Genomic DNA, 17,631 nt, shown 5'->3' with positions numbered 1-17,631 from the left:
TAAGGACCATCTAGAAGAACCAAGATTCAATATTACAACGTGGATTGTCACATCTAAATGAATCACAACTTGCATGTGGTGGGTCTGTGTTGTATTCTGTGGCCAGGTATATAGAGGGATGGATAACATCTTAAACCAGTAGCTTAGAAAGTCCAAATGAAGAAGATACAAGTATCAATGAGACATTACTTTAAGTCATGTTAACAGGATTAACTTTACTGTAGTACACTGCTAACTAACTTTCTGTGGGTTAATAAACTATGATTCAGCAAGTGTGACTCTACCCACTGCTGGCAGCCGCAGTAATCATAATACACTCTTAATTAATAGAAGTCGAAGTTGTATGAGACGATGCAGAGTCCCCCTGTACTTCATTAACGTGCTTCATATTTCCTGAATGCTGAATACTTTTCTGGTGTAAAATGTGTGAGTGTATATGTGTTTGTGTGTTTATTGTATATTTAGAGCTGCTTAACTTGAGATACTGGTTACAAATAATAGCGTTGGTTGGTTGTGTTTGGTTGAAACGCAACTTTGGTTGCGTTTCACAAGCAGTCTGCAGGCCAGAACACATTTCTACTCTTATTTGGAATACAATATTCAACAAGACTAACTAAACTTTTTTCAACCACCACAAGTGAGCAGGGTTGGTTCTATTCACCTGTTTCTCATCCTGACCTTTATTTCCAAGGACCCCACACTGATTTCTGCCTTTACTCAGAAGGAAAATGAGAAAGAGGAAAAAAGAACCGATATGATAGCTTTGTTTGGACTTTGAACACCGCCACTCCCTACACAAGCAAGCTCCTATCTGGGCAATAATGATAAGGAAACCACAGATCCTTGCAGGCAGCCATAGTCCCTTCTAACAACTTCAAAAAAAAAAATCTTGGTAGACAGCGAGACCTCAGCAAAAAAAAAAAAAAAAACCAGGCTGCATGGAAGGTGTGTTCCCCACTGACTAAAACTGGCCCAAGGCAGAAAAGTAAAGCTTTGCCCTAACCTGTGTCACACACACAAGACTGGTTTAACTAGTTAATCTGATCTCTTCAAGAGACTCACCTGGCTCCCTAACCTATACACAGCTACCCTACACCCTTAAGGGATGAAAATTACATGCTGGCCAGGAAGAATTCTGGCAGATTACTAGAGACCTATGACTCTATACCAATGAAAAGCCCACCTTCCCATATATGGGAAAATTCAAGCAGCTACAAAACCGGGATCTCTGAGGCTGGGGAAAGAAAAAGCTAAAATGGACACAGGGAGACATGAGATTAAAGGACAAGGAAGCACAAAGATCAATGCAATCGAGTCCTCAGCAAGTCCCAAGGGTAGTTCAACACAATCCCATAATTACCTCTCCTTTTTTTGGTCCTAGCGAAAACTACTAAAGAAAGCTTTTCTTAGTACTTAGTATTTCTGAGGTCAGCATGGATGCAAAGTTAAAATCTAATGGCAGCTTTAAGGGACACACCTCCCCGTCTGTGAGTATTTAGGAGGCTAGCTAGCGGTAGCCGATGTCCTGCTGGGAATTCAGTTATCATTTAACTCAGAAAAATGTGCACGGTCAGTGGCAAAACAGCTTTAGGGATGGTCCGAACAGAACAGCAGCACTCTCCCAAGGCGAGGCGAGGCCCGCAGCAAAAGCCAGAGCAATAGGAGCCCCACCCAGGAACTTGGGCCCCAGCCTTTCAGGAAGGGAGCAGCAGCAGTCAGGAGGGGGAGGGGGCTATGGCGCAAGCACGCACACACACACCAGGAAAGGAAATCAGCCAAGCAGAGGGAAAGGATTGTTCTACTGGTATGCCAGTAATCTGGCTGCAGGGCAGCTGTCTTTCAGAGCAATCAAAGGAGAGTCTCTCTCTCTCTCCCCCCACCCATGTGTGTGTGTGTTTGTGTGTGTGTGTGCGTGTGTTTGAAGGCTGCCCTGCTAGGAGACTTCAGTTTAGCTACGTAAGCCCAAAGATGGCCATCCTCTCTCATTCTTGGGGCCCAAACACAAAGTGAGGGCTAAGTGAACAAAGTCAGGATAAGACTACAGATTCAGACCGCCAAGAGTCAACCCACTCTGCATGTTCTACATATTGCTTTCACTCACTTCAGGGGAATTTTTTTGTCTAATAATCTGCTTTCTGAGGAGGGGGGAGAATTGTAATCATTTGACAAAATGCCAGCATAGTTAATTTGTGACCAAGCTCTGTAAACACGCTAAGACTTCTCTTCACCAAAACTGCTTTATTTTATGTATTTATTTATATCCCATATTTATTATTTTTATAAATAACTCACGACGGTCAACATAACTAATACTCCTTCCTTCTTCTATTTTTCCCCACAATAACAATCCTGTGGGGTGAATTTGGTTCAGAGAGAATGATTCACCCAAAGTCACCTAGCTTGCTTTCAGGCCTAAGGTAAAACTAGAGCTCACAGTCTCCTGGCTTCCAGGCCATCTCCTTCACCACTAGACCAAACATTTTCCTAACAGAACCTCTTTCCGCCCTCATTTGTGCATCCACCTCTGTCTTGTGTGGTTGTTCTAGCTGTGCAATAGCTCCTGTTGTGCAATAGCTACTGTTGTTATTGTTATTGGCCCCTTAATACAATCAAAGCTACCCACTCCCTTATCCAAAATGGACAGGAAAAGGACTGGTTTAACTCTAGAAACACAGTTCGCCAAATTACATTGTGCCAAAGCTGATTAAAGGATCCTCAACCCCAAGACAAGCTTTTAAAGCTTGAGCAATGTATTGTACACAGCATAGCAAAGAATAAAATTCATAAGGTATTGATGCATTCCACCTCTTTGTCTGCCATGATAATCATGCGCATTACAAATCTAGCTACAGAAAAGATTAAGTGTTTTCACTGTACATATAACATGAAACAAAGAAAAACATGTCTGAGTTAGGGATGCTTATGAATAAGGTTCTAAACATTTATGACCACATTTGTCAATGCATTTGGATTAGAAAATCTGACACCAATATGCTGCAAACAACGTTTTTCTACTGTTTTAGTGTCTCGCTTTATACAAATTTCCTTTAAGCGAGATTTTAAAACAAGGAAAGCATGTATACCCAACAGATAACTCTGGAATACTGTTTTCAAAATGGAGTAATATGATCTGATAAACTTAAACTACAAGAGCCTCAGAAAGACATCTATCTTAAAAGGCTTCAGCCATTAAACAAAGAAATGAAAACAAAAAGCAAAAGATTGTCTTCAAGGAGCCTGAATAGTGCAAGAAAAATGTAATGACAAAAGGGCATCTGACATCAAACATCTCTCTCTCTTATTCTTCCATCTGATGACAGCAGTATTTTATTAGCATAAAACACCCGCTTTGAAAAATGCCCACTAATAGTTCGCAATCAAGCATTACACTTGTCATCAAGACAAATTACGCTTGACTGGGGACAGAATTCCTCTAACTCAGTTGGGAGCTCAAGGCCACTAATGCATTTCCCTGGGCGCTGTAAGATACACACCTACTGGTTTTTTTTAAAAAAAAATTAATTAAGAAAATATTTAACGGAAAGCTATGCTGCAAAACAAGATGGCAGCTCTAGTGTGATCTTTATTAGTGTAAATATTTCTTATCTCCAAATTAGATCCTTAACATTCTGGGAGAATAAAAATAGCAGATTCTTTAAACAAGGCTTTCCTTGTAAATATGCCCACCTGCCAAGGAAAGTAACTGGGGTAATTAAGAAGAGCATCCGCACTAATTTGTGATTATTTTGTTATCACTGTATCTACCTGTCATCTGTGGAACCATCCACACAACATGCCCATGAGAAAGGTTCATGCATAGTGAGCAATCTTTGACCAGCGTTTAGGTTATACTTTTGTCAGTATCTGCAAGTTCAATAGAAGGAACCTCTCTGAAACACGCATACATATTCTGCCAGCAGTGAAATATCCTACATACCCTGCAGAGCACCACAAGCTTTTCAAGTTTACACAACTACAGGGAAAAACAAATACATTGCGCGCAGCTTTTTGTGTCCTCGGGAGAGATCAGCATCCTTACATGGATCATGGGGCAAGACACCTGGATTCACGTGCCAAATCTCTAAACTCAAGGATCTGCACAATTTGCAAATCCTTTCACAACACAAAGGTCACTCTTTTCTCCCTGGGAATTTGCAGCTGAAGTCAGGGGACAAAGAGATCGTACACGCGCATATACAGACGTCTCCCTTCTCTCTCCCCCTCTTGCCTACCCATTTCCTGTCACAGTAGCACTAGATCTCAAGCCCAGAAACAAACAAACACAGAGTGCTGGATTCTGGGAAATGGGCCAGAGCATTCCAGGGCAGCCTGGGCACCAATCAGCAGCCAGAGCTCCCACTTTATCCTGCAGAACTCCTTATCTTATTAGAGGAAAAACAACCCTTGTAACCCCACCAACAACCGGGGCTCGAAGGGGAGGCTTGTGTCAAGGATGCAGAAAAGGGAAAGAAGCTGATTTGTAGCCATTTTGCTACACCAACGTTGCAACAGGAATTCTGTGCTAGATGAACAAAGGAGGATAAAAACCCATCATTAGTATACATTCTCAAGTGATAAACCTCCAACATTTTGTGAAGTTCATATGGAAGCTTTTGAAGGGCATCAATTCATTCCCTTATTATACAAAGATAGTTGATGCATTTCACCATGCTTCTCTCCATTTTCCTTGCTCAAAAGGATTTAACTACTTTTTCATCATAGCCTTACTGTAAATACAAATGTGACATACCTATCAGCAAGGCAGATTTCAAGCCCTTCGCAACTCTCACTAGGACAGTTACAGCCTGGTCTGGAAACAGATTACTAGAAGCAATCCCTAGAAATCCTTTCTATGGCCAACAACCCTGCTGACATTTATTTCCAGTGCTGTACAATGCCTGAGGAAAAAGATTAAGAAAAGAGTACTTCAGAGAGCCAATGTTACTCCTGCCAGAAGCTCCTTTAAAGCACCTGTATCTTTTCTCAAGAGTGTGCACAACAGCCCACTGCACCTGCCATATGACTCCAGGAAAAATGGGGCTACTTTAAAGAGTTGTTGATTGTTTTGTTCATGTTCTGAAGCACCTTTTACAGGCTGAACTCAAAATCCTGCACAACCTTATTCTATTCATGTTGAGGAAACATTAAGAAAAAAAGACAACTAGCACATAATTTTGTTTTGTCTAGTTTAAAGCTATGAGAGGATAAGAATTAGATCGACAATGATTCCTAATTACATAAAATACCAACCAGACAATGACTTCCTATTCTCTAAATATGACAAAACATTAAGAGGAAAGGAACAAATTATGTGATTTGCATTTATTACGAGTACTGGGACCAATTATAGTTCAGGCCTCTGTACAAGAATTTAGAAAAATATTAAGCTCTTAGCTGTCCTGCATCAGATATTTGGTGATTCTCTAGTTCTAGTATAGCCAAATAGATTTTATGAGGACCTGAAGTCTGCCAACAAATTTATCCTCTTTGTCTTTACACTTCACTCGTCACGTTAATCACATCTAGTGTGACTCAAAACTTAAGGCCACTGAACATCTTATGATTCAAAGAAATCACCCATGAAGTCAGAATCCACTTAGAATCTCTGAAGTCCAGCAATCCATTTATCTGGATTCTCACTACCTGAACCATGAATCTCTACAAATTGATAAAATATTTATCAATTTACAAATTGATAAAATGTTTTGGGTTACCTATCCAAGCAACTTTGGACAGTGTCATGCCTTGGTACAGAGGTGGTATTCAGCAGGTTCTGATCAGTTCTGGAGAACCAGTAGCGGAAATTTTGAGTAGTTCGGAGAACGGGCCAATACCACCTCTGACTGGCCCCACCCCCATCTCTTCTCTGCCTCCCAAGTCCCAGCCAATCAGGTGGGTCTTCTTTTGTTGTCCTGCACAGAACGGAGCTGGAAAGCAGGTTAGTGGGATGGGGAGGGAATGGGATTTTGCAGTAACCTTCCCCAAGAGTAGGGTGGGAATGGAGATTTTACAGTATCCTTCCCCTGCCATGTCCACCAAGCCATGTCCACCAAGCCACGCCCACAGAATCAGTAGTAAAAAAATTTGAATCCCACCACTGCCTTGGTAGAGTAGAACTCTGAGGGAGAGGAGAAATAGGAGGAAGAGCTGACAGGGAGTGGAGATGTGGCTCTGGAGGTTGTGGAGGCGGCTGGGGAAGGGCAGAGGCCGGCTGGGCAGTCAGAGGAAGAACCAGGCCCATCCCCTGGACACGCAGGGAGGAACGGAGAAAGAAACAACTTGGTTTATGAGAGAGGAAGTGGCCATGATCCCCCTCACTGGTTGCAGCTGGAGAGAATAGTATATAAGAGAGACGGTTACAACACAGCGTTGCCAGAAGCAAAGCATATTTTATTTTGGGCTGAAGTTATCTTGGTTGGCATCCTTGCAACAGACTCTGCCTTGTTATCTCCTTGAATTTGGTAATTACTTATCCTGGTCCGTTGTGGAAATTTCTTCATTGTAGTTTGTTTGGTTTTTTATTTCACCTCTATCTGCTCATTAAGTTCGGACTGTATTGCTTTCTTTTGAAGACTATTTTTGAGTAAGTTTTATCTCCAACTGAGAATTATTGAACAGTGGGGGCCAAGCTGGAGACATTAAAGGACATTTATTTACATTTTGTTACATTTGTGTTACACTCCTGGTCATCACAGACAGATGATACATCTACATAACAGCTGATAAACTATTTAAAATGTAAATACATTGGAGTTTAGAATAAATATGATTACTCTACCTACATTCACAAGAGTGAGGCTCTTCTCTCACATGACATATAGTCTTTGAAAAGACTGTCAACTGATGCTTAAAGCATATGTTTGTAAGCTATCCAGAGTCCCCTCTAGACAAGATGAGTGCCACACAAATCTAATAAACAAACAAATAAAGGCTTACCCCAATTGAAGCAAAATAGAGTTGAAATGGCAAAGAACATATGGATGGATCTCCTCTAGGAAACTAAAGTTCCTCTAACTATGCATGTATCATATTAACTTTTGTAGCCACCAACAAAACCTATGCAATTTTTACCAACAGCCATTATTTTTATCTTCTGCATTATTGTTCACCGTTGCTTTTGACTCTTAGCAATAGCATAAGATAGATCACTCTGCATTACTACCTGTGTTAAACACAAAACTGTATTATCAGTATTCTTAATTCCTAAACATAATTTCATGATAGCATTCAAACATAAGCCCAGGCAATGCCTGCAACTTAATTGGAGGAGGGAGGGGGGTTATTTCATATTTTCTAGTTCTTTATAATCAAATAATTCGAGCAATCTATTATGTACCTGCCAAGGTCCTTCACAACTGCAGAATCTTATTCCTTTTGTTTTCCGAGATTGTCAGAATCTCTAAAAGCTAGCAATTTAGTATCAAATGGTATAAAAAACCCATAGAAATCATAAAACCATAAAAGGAGAGTAGGAAACTTCCAATGTATCCAGGTTTCTCTAATTGTTCTCCAAAAACCCTTCCAGAATAACTTCACTGCTACTTGTCTCTTCTCTGAAAATCTCTATTTTCCAAAATTAGTGTTGAAACTTTAGACAAAGCCCTATCCAAAAGCAGAATATTGTCTTCTTAACACAATCTCAATATTATATTCCACAACAGTGCACATAAGGTATTTGTGTTAATAACAACTTTTTTTAAAAAAACATAAATACCTATAATTTTAATAAATATATTTAAACACAAGATGTAAGCCAAAAAGTGTATTGGGTATGATTTGAAATTTCCTAAAGTAAAGTTGCTGTCTAGAATTGTCCTAGTCTTATCCCAAGGGGTATTGTGAGACACACCTTTATGTCTTTTTCAATTATTTGGCCATTTGCCCAATATTTTTACTTTACCTAAGACAGCACCTTATCTGCTGAAGCTATGCAATCCTTTTAACTGAACTGGAAAGGCTCAAGAATTGAATCTGACAGCTTCTACAGTCAAACAAACAGTTCTACCACTGTTACAGCCCTTTTACCCCACCACTTGGTCCAAAATAGGACAAATATGTGCCACCAAAGAGTTGTTTCTCCAGTAAATCAGAATAGTATGGCATTCAATTCTCCATTCATTATGCTCCTATCATGATGCCAGAGTCCAAAGTCTCGATGTCATCACTATATGGTTCAGACCTCCTCCTCCTCTGTAAATAAGATCAAAGAAGAGCACAAATCCTACAAACAATTTGGTATGTACTTCCGGCAAACAGGAATAGCATGACACAGTCTGGAACAACAAGTGCTACAAGTCTATTGTGTGGGGTATACCAAAAGACTTGCACTAGAACAAGATCAAGCATTGCCTGAGCTGCTATGGGCAAGGTTCCAGGCTAATTCCTCCTCAGGCGCTCACAACTTTAAAGTAGATGCAACACAGAGCATACATTTCCATCTGATTCTTTTGTGTATTTAGAAAGGGAAGACAACAAGTATGAAACTCACAAGTGTTCGAAGTAGCTGACTGGCCACATATGATATTCCAGAATGAAGATATTTATTTCTCACACCAGCTTTTTTTCTGAGCAGGTAAAAGATAATCATTTCTAATATTTAAGAAACATTACTTCCCTTAAATTTAAGCAGTTAACCCTCACCTCATTTTAACTAGAGCTGTTTTAACTCCTCAGAAGAGTTTAAATTCATGATTACAATTTCTTCTCAAATGTTTACAATAAAACTGCCTAGGAAATAGCCCCCAATTTTATTCTTAAGAAGTCTAATTTAAAGGAATCCAGCTACTATAAGTAATGTAAATCAAAGTCATGATTTAGGCACACTTCCTGCCTAGCAGATGAAGTAATTCAAATTGCAATTCACCAAAGAAAAATAAACATTATGAAACTGAATATTAAGAAGTTTTAGGGAGATATTCAATACAGCAAAGGTGAAACTGAGGCATTTCTTCTACAGACACAATGCTATCCACAAAAGTAAAATGTCTCCCTGTTTGCAGGGACTGTGAAAGTAATGCATTAAACATTTAGAAATATCTATGCACTATTTATCCATATTCTATCCTTTGATTCAAATGGTTTCATGTACCATATGTTTTAAGATTCCTCTCAAACTGGTTTAACAAGAGAACTGGAAAGAAACAATATCCAACAGTCAATAAAATGTCAACCAGCGACGATTACATTTATCAGATACTATAAAATTCATTGTGTTAATGTAATAATAGATCACGTAAGTTCTCTTCTCCATTTTTCTTATCCAGGAAGCACATTTTACAATCCAAACATCCATACCTGCTTAAAAGCCACACCCAAGTAACAACCCAACTTTGGAGAAAAGGTTTTACAAAGAGCTATACAATGCAAGATAAGACGCAGCTGCACCTTTACAACAGCAGCCTACATTAAATGGTTCCATAGACTCTCTCGTTTGGCTGGGAGAAGGAAATATTATAATCCAAACAGCTTTTAAAATTCTTTGTTGTTCATGCAGAAAGGAAGGAAGCAAGCATTTCCTGGTCAGACAGGAAATGATATTGTGTTTAGAAACTTGCAGGAAAGAGAAGACAAATTTCCGACTGGATGCTAGATTTTGGTTTGCTCGAACAGAGAAAGGATGCGGGATGAAGTCAAGGAATGCAATCCATTCTTCTTCTTTCAGATTGTATCTTTTAACAATTCCACCCTCTGTCCAACTCCCCGCAAACCTCACTCACAAGCTTGGGCTTCTGTTTTCCCGTGTTCCCTCTTACACGCACCCTTTCACTGAAAACACCAGAAGGCCCTCATGTCCAGAACACAGCATGTCTCAGTCCCCACCGCCCCCACCCCGCAAAATTTAAGACTGCGCCACATTTTATCAGGGCACTTAATACACAATCATGCAATCTCACACAGAGGTGGACAACCTTAGCTCTAGGATGCAAGCAGTGCCAGAATTCTCAGTCTGCAGTCCTCAAGCGTATATTTGTGGAAAACAGAAGGTCCATATTGCCAGTATTTTGAGATGGGGGATAAAAGAAAACTTCCGATTAAGCCCTAAAAGTCATATCACAGTTAGGCAATCAAGACACCCTCCCATTCCCATCATCCTTTATGCAGGATTTTCTCAAAATGATACATTCCAGCTACATGCTAGATTTGGACAGCATGGTTCTAGCGCGTTGCTGAAAACTAAGGAAAGCACAGTCCCAATATATCTGAAGGAAAACCAAATTAAAGAAGCCTAATCCTTGCCTACCAGCATTCCCAATTATTAAGCGTTTATAGTGTACTAACCTCATCCTTCCTCTACCAGCTCTGGTTGTAAAATAAAATGTGAAACCTAAAATTGCTGTCTCAATGCTGCTGTCATTATGACAAATCTATCCTACTATCAGAGTAAAGAGTTGTGAATTAGTCAGGAAACATTTTCTCACAGACTTATTGCTCAATTCAGAAGAATACTGACAGAACTGGGATGACATCCCATTTGTCAGTGACTGAGATGACCACTCAAGGAGGACATAATTAAGCAATAACTTGTGGAAGACAAAAAGGGGAAATAAACAGAAAGACTATCCAAATTACTCCTTTTCAGTCTCCACTGAGGGAGTGGTTTTAGTGAGATATTTAAGCCAAAAAGAAGCAAGTATTGCAGGCTTCTCCCTCACCAAAACCAGCCTGCTTGATTCATAAGCAAGGCTGTGGCAGCAACGGTACATGCAATAACACGTTCAGAAGTATGCGTGTGGTATTCCAAAAAGAAGGGAAAGGCATGTGCACTATCAGAGACGACTGTGCTAGATGGTGAGACAAGTTTGACTTGAGCTATTTTAATCAGGACTGAGGGCAGAAAAAAAATTGGGAAGCCTTTGCTGAAGTGTCAGTTTGTGTCTTTTTCTTGGAAAAAGTTGAGTTGATTTTCTCAGAAATTGGTACTGTTGTTTTTTCTACCACCATTGCCCCCAGGCTGTCCGTAATATTTTCCCCACCTGAAAAGGAGTTGCTGCTGTCAATCCCATATTAGCATTTCTGCAAGATGCTAATAGGCTTTAAAGATGGGTTTCATTCATTAGTTTTACATGCAGATCAACTTTCAATCTATAAAGGTGGAATAACTTTTCAGCCAGATGATCCCACAGACCTAACCTTCATCTATTCACAAAGGATATTTAATAAAAAAATTATTATTTTTTGCTTGAAGAGGATACTGTATTAAACTGCATGAGGTTGTTTGGTGAGCCTCATTTTTACATTTGGCTTTGTTTGGAGATTGTGGGTGCTGGCAGTAACTCTCAGTTGAAGAGCAGCAGAAGGGTGTGTCACAGGACTTGCTCTTATGTAGCCACAAAAGCAGGAGAGGCCGCTGTTAGGAGAGAGGCCTTTCCAATGGCAAAGAATACCACTGGCACTTCTTCATTCAATTATGAGTCAGTCTTCACAATTCTAACTATGCCTTCCATATATTTACCATTTTCAAAGCATGGAAATGCCCACTATTTTAGTGTGCACTGAAATCCCCATAATCTTCACTTAGTACCTAAATAGGTAGATGACCATGGCAGTTGTAGCCCAAAACATCTGGAAAGCACCAGCTTGCTTATCTCTATTGAGAAGAATTCTCTCTAGAATTATTCAGGCCATTTTTACTTCCCTGATATCCCTGAATAGCTAATAACTAGAAATGAAAGCAAAGATATATTGATTAATCCATGTTGAAACTGCTATATTAAACAGGCACATTTCCACACACACCCCCATTTCTAAACCTTCCAAAATCCAAGTCAAGTGCAGATTAACTACTGATTAACTTGAACTGTTGTCCTCTTTTTTTTGAAGCACACTGTCAGGAACTGTGAATTCAGAATTGCACGAATGCATTGGTGTTCTTTTTTTCATCACTCAGAAGAATCTTAATCTTCTTTATCAGTACTTTGTGACTTCTCTTGTCTGCTTTCTCTTTCTTCAGTTCTTATGGTTGCATAAAGGCCATAAAGTAGGAACCTATACTACAAGGGAAAGTCACCACAGTTATATTTCTTTACAAAGTCAATCCTAGTCCTCCCTTCAATGACTCAGATGATGGTAATGAGTAAGTCTGTCCCCCTCCTGTCTATATACTGTACTCAGACTAAATCAGAAGTCCCTTGATTGACCAATATCTCAGTAGGTCCTAAATTATGTTTCAAGAATGAATATGTCATATAAGTCATCAGTGGTAATGTTGTCACTCCTAACAGAGGCAACCCCAATAACCTCAGCTATATTATATCCTGCTCCAGGTGTTTAGTTTTAATCACATTCATTCCTAAACAGAAATACTTTAAACTCCCATTTTGAAAAATATTACATAGTGTTCCATTTCTTATAATGCCATACTATATATTCATCAGCTAAAACACCTACAAAAACCCAACCCCTGTTATTTTCACCTCTTTTACCTAAGCTAACCTTCTTGCAAAACATGGTCCCTCATTTCAGGAAACTTGTGTTAAATTCACCTTCTCCAGCCTGGCACCCTCCAGACACATCGATTCTCACTGTTCTTAGAAGCATAGCCAACATTTTCAATTACTGCAACTTGTGTAATTAAGTTAGTTATGACTACATTAACCCTTACTGATTTTACCCATTTTACATATGACTAAGCCTAGATTCAGCCCATTGTTTTAAGCTATGTGGAAGCCACTATATCAACTTATAAAATGTTATAGTATGACTAGACGCAGCTTGGTTTATTGAGTTCACATTACAGAATCATAATCCATTCACTTAATTTTACTATTTGTCAATCCAAGCCAATGTGTTTCTATGTTGCTCCTGCCTGCTATTGAATAATGTCACAATTTATTAAACAGATCTGACCTTTCAATTTGTCATATCAGCACTTGTTGATATTTTAATTCATGTGGGAAAAGAATTGGTTTTTAACCTAGAGAGTTAAAAAGTTAACTGGAAATAAAACTAGCCAAAGTTTACAGGGTATGCTTCTAAACCCAACTCCCAGAGGATCCAAATGCATTAAAAAATGTTGGGTTTACTTCTTAGTTCCACATACAACAGTGATAAATACACAGCTTTACACTTTAGCTCAATGGCCTTCCAACCCAAACATACTGATTCTGAAGCATACCACACAGCATTTGTGTGGCTGAGGTTTTTTTCCTCAATGTGCAATTTGATGCATATAAAAAGAATAAGCAAACTACAGCTCTCCACTTTGTCATCATCTTTGTCAAACTTGGCTCAATATTTTTAAAATATACAAAACAACAGCTTCTCTAGCATGAATTTACTGCTGCCCTTAAAAAAGCAAAGACTCTTTAAAATGGAGGTAAACTGCCCCACCCCATAACGTAATTCAGCATTCAAATAAGTAGCTGAACTTTGCTTCCTGAAAAGCTCTCATACATTTTAGATATCCACACCTACAGTACTTAACTTTCTTTAATACTGTGTATAGAGTTCCCATATCAAGGTTTACCAGAAATACCAGACAATTTAGGCATGAAAAAAGAGTCACCTTACTAATGATTTCTTGCAGGTTCCCTATTTAGGCGATATGAAGCTTTAACTCTTCTCTTAGACATGGTTCCTTTCTGGCACAAAACTACCATCACCAGAACCGCAGAAGTTTGTTTAGAATCAGTCTTCTTTGCCTCAGGAAAACATGTACCAAGCTCAAGCACTTCATTTTTCAGAGTTTGAAATTCTGAACCAAAATATCAGGGGTTTCTCACCACTGCTCAGTTCTCCAGCAATGTAATCTAAGTGGCAAAACCATATAAAAAAGTAGAGGACAAATAAGTCCTTGAACCTGGCTGGCTTGAACCCTAAATCACTGCCCCATATCATTTATGTATAATGTTTAGCTGTAGATATCAAGGGAATCAGAGGAAAAGTTCCCTAGGTACTAGCCAATCTGATGCTTCCTTTGTGATTGGGGAGAATATAATTTTCTTTTACATGCATGTGTTTGCACTGGGCGAAAACCAAGATTTTCAGCGTTTGAGATAAATTATTATCCTGTTTTGTAACTACTAAACCCACAAGCCACTGTGTTGGTTTAAACCCAAAAGAAGAAAGCTCCTCCCCTGTTTTTTGAAGTGCCTTTGTGTTCTGCTTTCTCAGAAAAAAGGCTCTTTCTTAGGGATTTGGTGGCTAAGCAAGGTTTCCAATGTAATTCCACAGAATTATCAGGACATGGAGAGAAACAGCAATTGGCAAGAATGTAATAGCAACAACGGTCAATAGGGGACTACTACCTCTTCTTCAATGGGTAAATTTTAACTCTGTCCTCTTTTGAATATGCTATTTGTATAGTGTGCTACAAAAAGGGTTTACGCTATTGTTAACATCTTCCTTTAATAACCAGATTTCCACAGGATCTCAAACCAGCTTTCTTGAGCAGCTTTTAATAGAAAGTCCCACCACAGAAATCACAAGCACATAAGTGAAAATGATAGCCACACCCTGTGAATCTACATTACAATTAGCAGTCACCAAAACCTGGCCTCTGCCCCAAGGAATTCACATTTTTAAAAAGGGGACTGGGAGAGAGGGGCAAGAAAAAAGTACCTTTGAGGAGCATAATAGGCAGGGGAGAGCAAAAACAGGCCCAGTAGGAGAGAATGCAGTTAAATTACTCATAACTTCAACAATTCAGGGAGCAAAGGTTTTGGTGCTTTCAACTGTAGGAGACCCACCTGCGCAGGATTCAGGATTACTAACAGGGAAAAAGAACACTGCACTACAACCCGGCATTGGTTATTTTGCAAGGCATTCCAGAGGATTTTTTTTCTCTTTAAAGCAGCTTTGTCTAACTTAATTGAAGTAAAATGGGCACTTAAGAACTCCCCTAAGGGCTTTACGCATTAGCAAGATTCACAAACTAAGGAAAACTTCTCCAGAGTTTTAAACAGAAGCACAACACTTGAATACCCCCCACCAGTAACGTTGCTTTGAGACGACAACCCGACGCAGATCCTAATCTTTACAACCCCCCCACCTCCCCGCGGTTACCTCCCAATGCCGGATGGTAGGCCAACTCCCCTCCCACCCCCACCCTTTCAAGAGGAAAATTTATTCTACTTCCACCCAAGAGGAAAGTTTTGATGGTTCGATACGCAGCTTACTTTGAAGCAGGAAAGTAGCTCCGAAAAAGCAGGAGAGCCCCCCCCCATCCGAAGGCACCTGGGAGAAGCGAAAACGGGATCCACCCCGCACTGTGCTCTTCGCTGTAGAACGGCGGCGCCGGAGCAATCTTTGCCCTCTCGCCTCTTTCCTCCTCCGCTCCCTTCTTGTTTTCCAGCAAACCCCCCTAAGATCCAAGCCGATCCTTTTCCCGGGAATTCCTTGGCTCCCTCCCCCTCGGCGGCCGCCGCCCCCCCCCTCCAAAAGAAAAAGAGGGGGGAGGGGTCACCCGGGAGGGCAACGAAGAGAATCGACCCCGAAATAGGGGGGGGGGTCTTCCGTGCCCAATCAGAAGTCAGGCGCGAGAGGGGCAGTCGGATGCAATTATTACAAAATCGCCTTACCTTGGGCTTTTTCCCCCTCGCGTTGCTCTCTCTCCGGGAATCTGGCGGTCCCCTTCCGCGGTTGCTTTGGGAAGCAAGTTTGCTTCAACCACCACCACCCCTTGAAGGCTTTAAAACAAGCTCGGGACGAGGGGGCGACGGAGAGGAAGAAAAGCACTTTTCTTTTCCTTTTGGAGTGCCACGATCCCAAGTGTTCCGCTAGGTCTTTCCTAATCCTTCGAGTTGGCAACTTCGCATAGTCTCCTGGACTAGGTGCCTCGTTGTCCTTCTGCAAATGCAAAGGAGGAGGAGGAGAAGAAAAAGAAGAAAGATAAGCGTGCGGTTTCCTAACAAAGCGCTAAGGAATCTTAAGGATAAAATCTCTTGTCAGCCAGAGCTTTAAAATCTCACGGACAAAAGACGGAGGAAAGCAGTAACGATCTCGCTGAAGCTTTCCCTCCTCCTCCTCCTCCTCCTTTCCTCCCTCCCTCCTCTCCCTCCTTCTCTCTTTCTTTTTTTTTCCTGCGGGATCTTTCGCTGCTCCCCCAACCCCCCTTGCTCAGTTCCAACACCTAAAATGGAAGTTGCACCCAGCCAAAGGCAGAGCAAGCAGGCGGTGACACACGGCGCGTCCTGCCCAGCCCCTCTTTCCCGAAGTGATGTCAGCTCCCGCACAGATCCAATGGGAGGCGGGCATCAATCAGGGATTCTAGGCTATCCAATAGGAAACTCCATTGTAGATTTTTTTTGTTTAAAAAAAAAAGACAAAAAGGAAAATAGAAAAAAAAATTGACAGGAGAAATGTGCAAAGAACTTTTAAAATCATAAAGAGGAAGAGGCTTCCGCTAAAAAGATAGAAGCCCGGATTTTTTTTTTATTTATTCCAGCGCGCTGAAGAATCTTCTCAAAAAGGAAACATTCCATTCCACGGGAAAGAGTCAGGCTCCAACATGTTTTCACTTACTTATTTCTTCTCTGATCCAGGATTTGAAATACTTTTGTGAACACTTTTACCGTTCGACACTCCGAATGGTTGCTCTGCGAAATTCAGTCCCGAGAAATTCAGCGAGACTTTTCCCCGAGAATTATAGCTAGACTTTGCGCAATCCTAAAGAGTTAGTCAGAAACCAGTCCGTGGTACGGGTTTCGTTGGCTCTATTGTTCCGCTTCCTCTGCCTGCAGACGCCCCGTCTCACCCCAAGAAATGAGGCGTGTAACAAAAACATGCGATTTCAGAACTTTTATTATATTAGGATTTCCCCAATCTTTTCTTAAAAAAAGGTCAGGATATTTTAGCCACATCCCGAAGGTGGGATTTGGCAGCCCCGGGATCATCAAGTGAAAGGATTTCATTTTGCGTGTCCTGTAATTAAATCTCTACTAATTTAATTGACTACAGTGACTAGGGATTTTATTCCCCTTTCTTTCCTGTCGCACACCCTTTTCTCAGAGCGCAGACAATTTGTTTTCTTTGTTTATCTGATTAGCCTGTATTCTTACTCAATATTTAATTTGTATTTTTGATTGTGGGTCAGGATTGCAGTGCAGTAATAACTCAGGTGCAAGGAGCTTGATTCAATGTGTGAAGATTCTCTGTACTTAGTTTTTTTTTCTTTTTTGCCATTCTGAGGACTATAACAAAGAGCTCAAACTAATTTTTTAAAAAAGCCAGTATCAGTGGGATGTCAGTGTTTAAAAATGGTACTTATCCCCAAGGATGAGCATAGAATTCTATCTCTATTCAGAATCAGTGTATTGAAGTGAATGAATAGGGCACTTTTCACTTAGAGCAAATGGAACATTTTGTAAGGCAATAGGAAAATAGATTAGAAACAAAACTAACTTTATTCAAGATAGAAAATTAGGCTGTAGTATTTAAACTCAATGAGATTTTCTTCTGAATAAATATGCATTTTGTCTCTTTTTTGCATGTTTAAGCACCATGAGCCATATGAAGTACAAAAGGGGAAAGAGTCCAAGTTGATTTTGTTCTCAAGTTTGATGAACCAAAAAACATAGGTACATGTGTCCCACATACCATAAAAGAATTGGTGTTTTATATATGATTAGCTAATAAATACATATTAAGAGGTAAAGTCCTCTACAGTACATGTAGATCTTGACTGATGACCAC

General features: G+C 40.2%; 1 protein-coding gene across 50 annotated transcripts in view; it reads right to left on the bottom strand.

The window, feature by feature from the left end:
* CTNND1 (catenin delta 1) overlaps nt 1-16,699 on the bottom strand; it is a 66,454-nt gene extending 49,755 nt beyond the window's left edge. For 19 of the 50 annotated variants that reach the window (XM_087920739.1, XM_087920709.1, XM_087920723.1 and 16 more), the window contains exon 1: nt 15,519-15,981. The gene's annotated coding sequence lies outside the window, so the exon portion shown is untranslated. Of the gene's footprint in view, nt 1-15,116; nt 15,461-15,518; nt 15,982-16,056; nt 16,173-16,461 lie in introns of those variants that run through there. The other 31 variants (XM_087920711.1, XM_087920729.1, XM_087920714.1 and 28 more) reach the window with 17 other exon arrangements.
* Nucleotides 16,700-17,631: the final 932 nt, after the last annotated feature.

This window comes from Pseudonaja textilis, chromosome 1 (genome assembly GCF_049901715.1).
Source record: "Pseudonaja textilis isolate UNSWEBS1 chromosome 1, rPseTex1.2, whole genome shotgun sequence".
NCBI classification, from domain to species: domain Eukaryota; kingdom Metazoa; phylum Chordata; class Lepidosauria; order Squamata; family Elapidae; genus Pseudonaja; species Pseudonaja textilis.
This window is presented reverse-complemented; position numbering and strand designations above follow the sequence as displayed.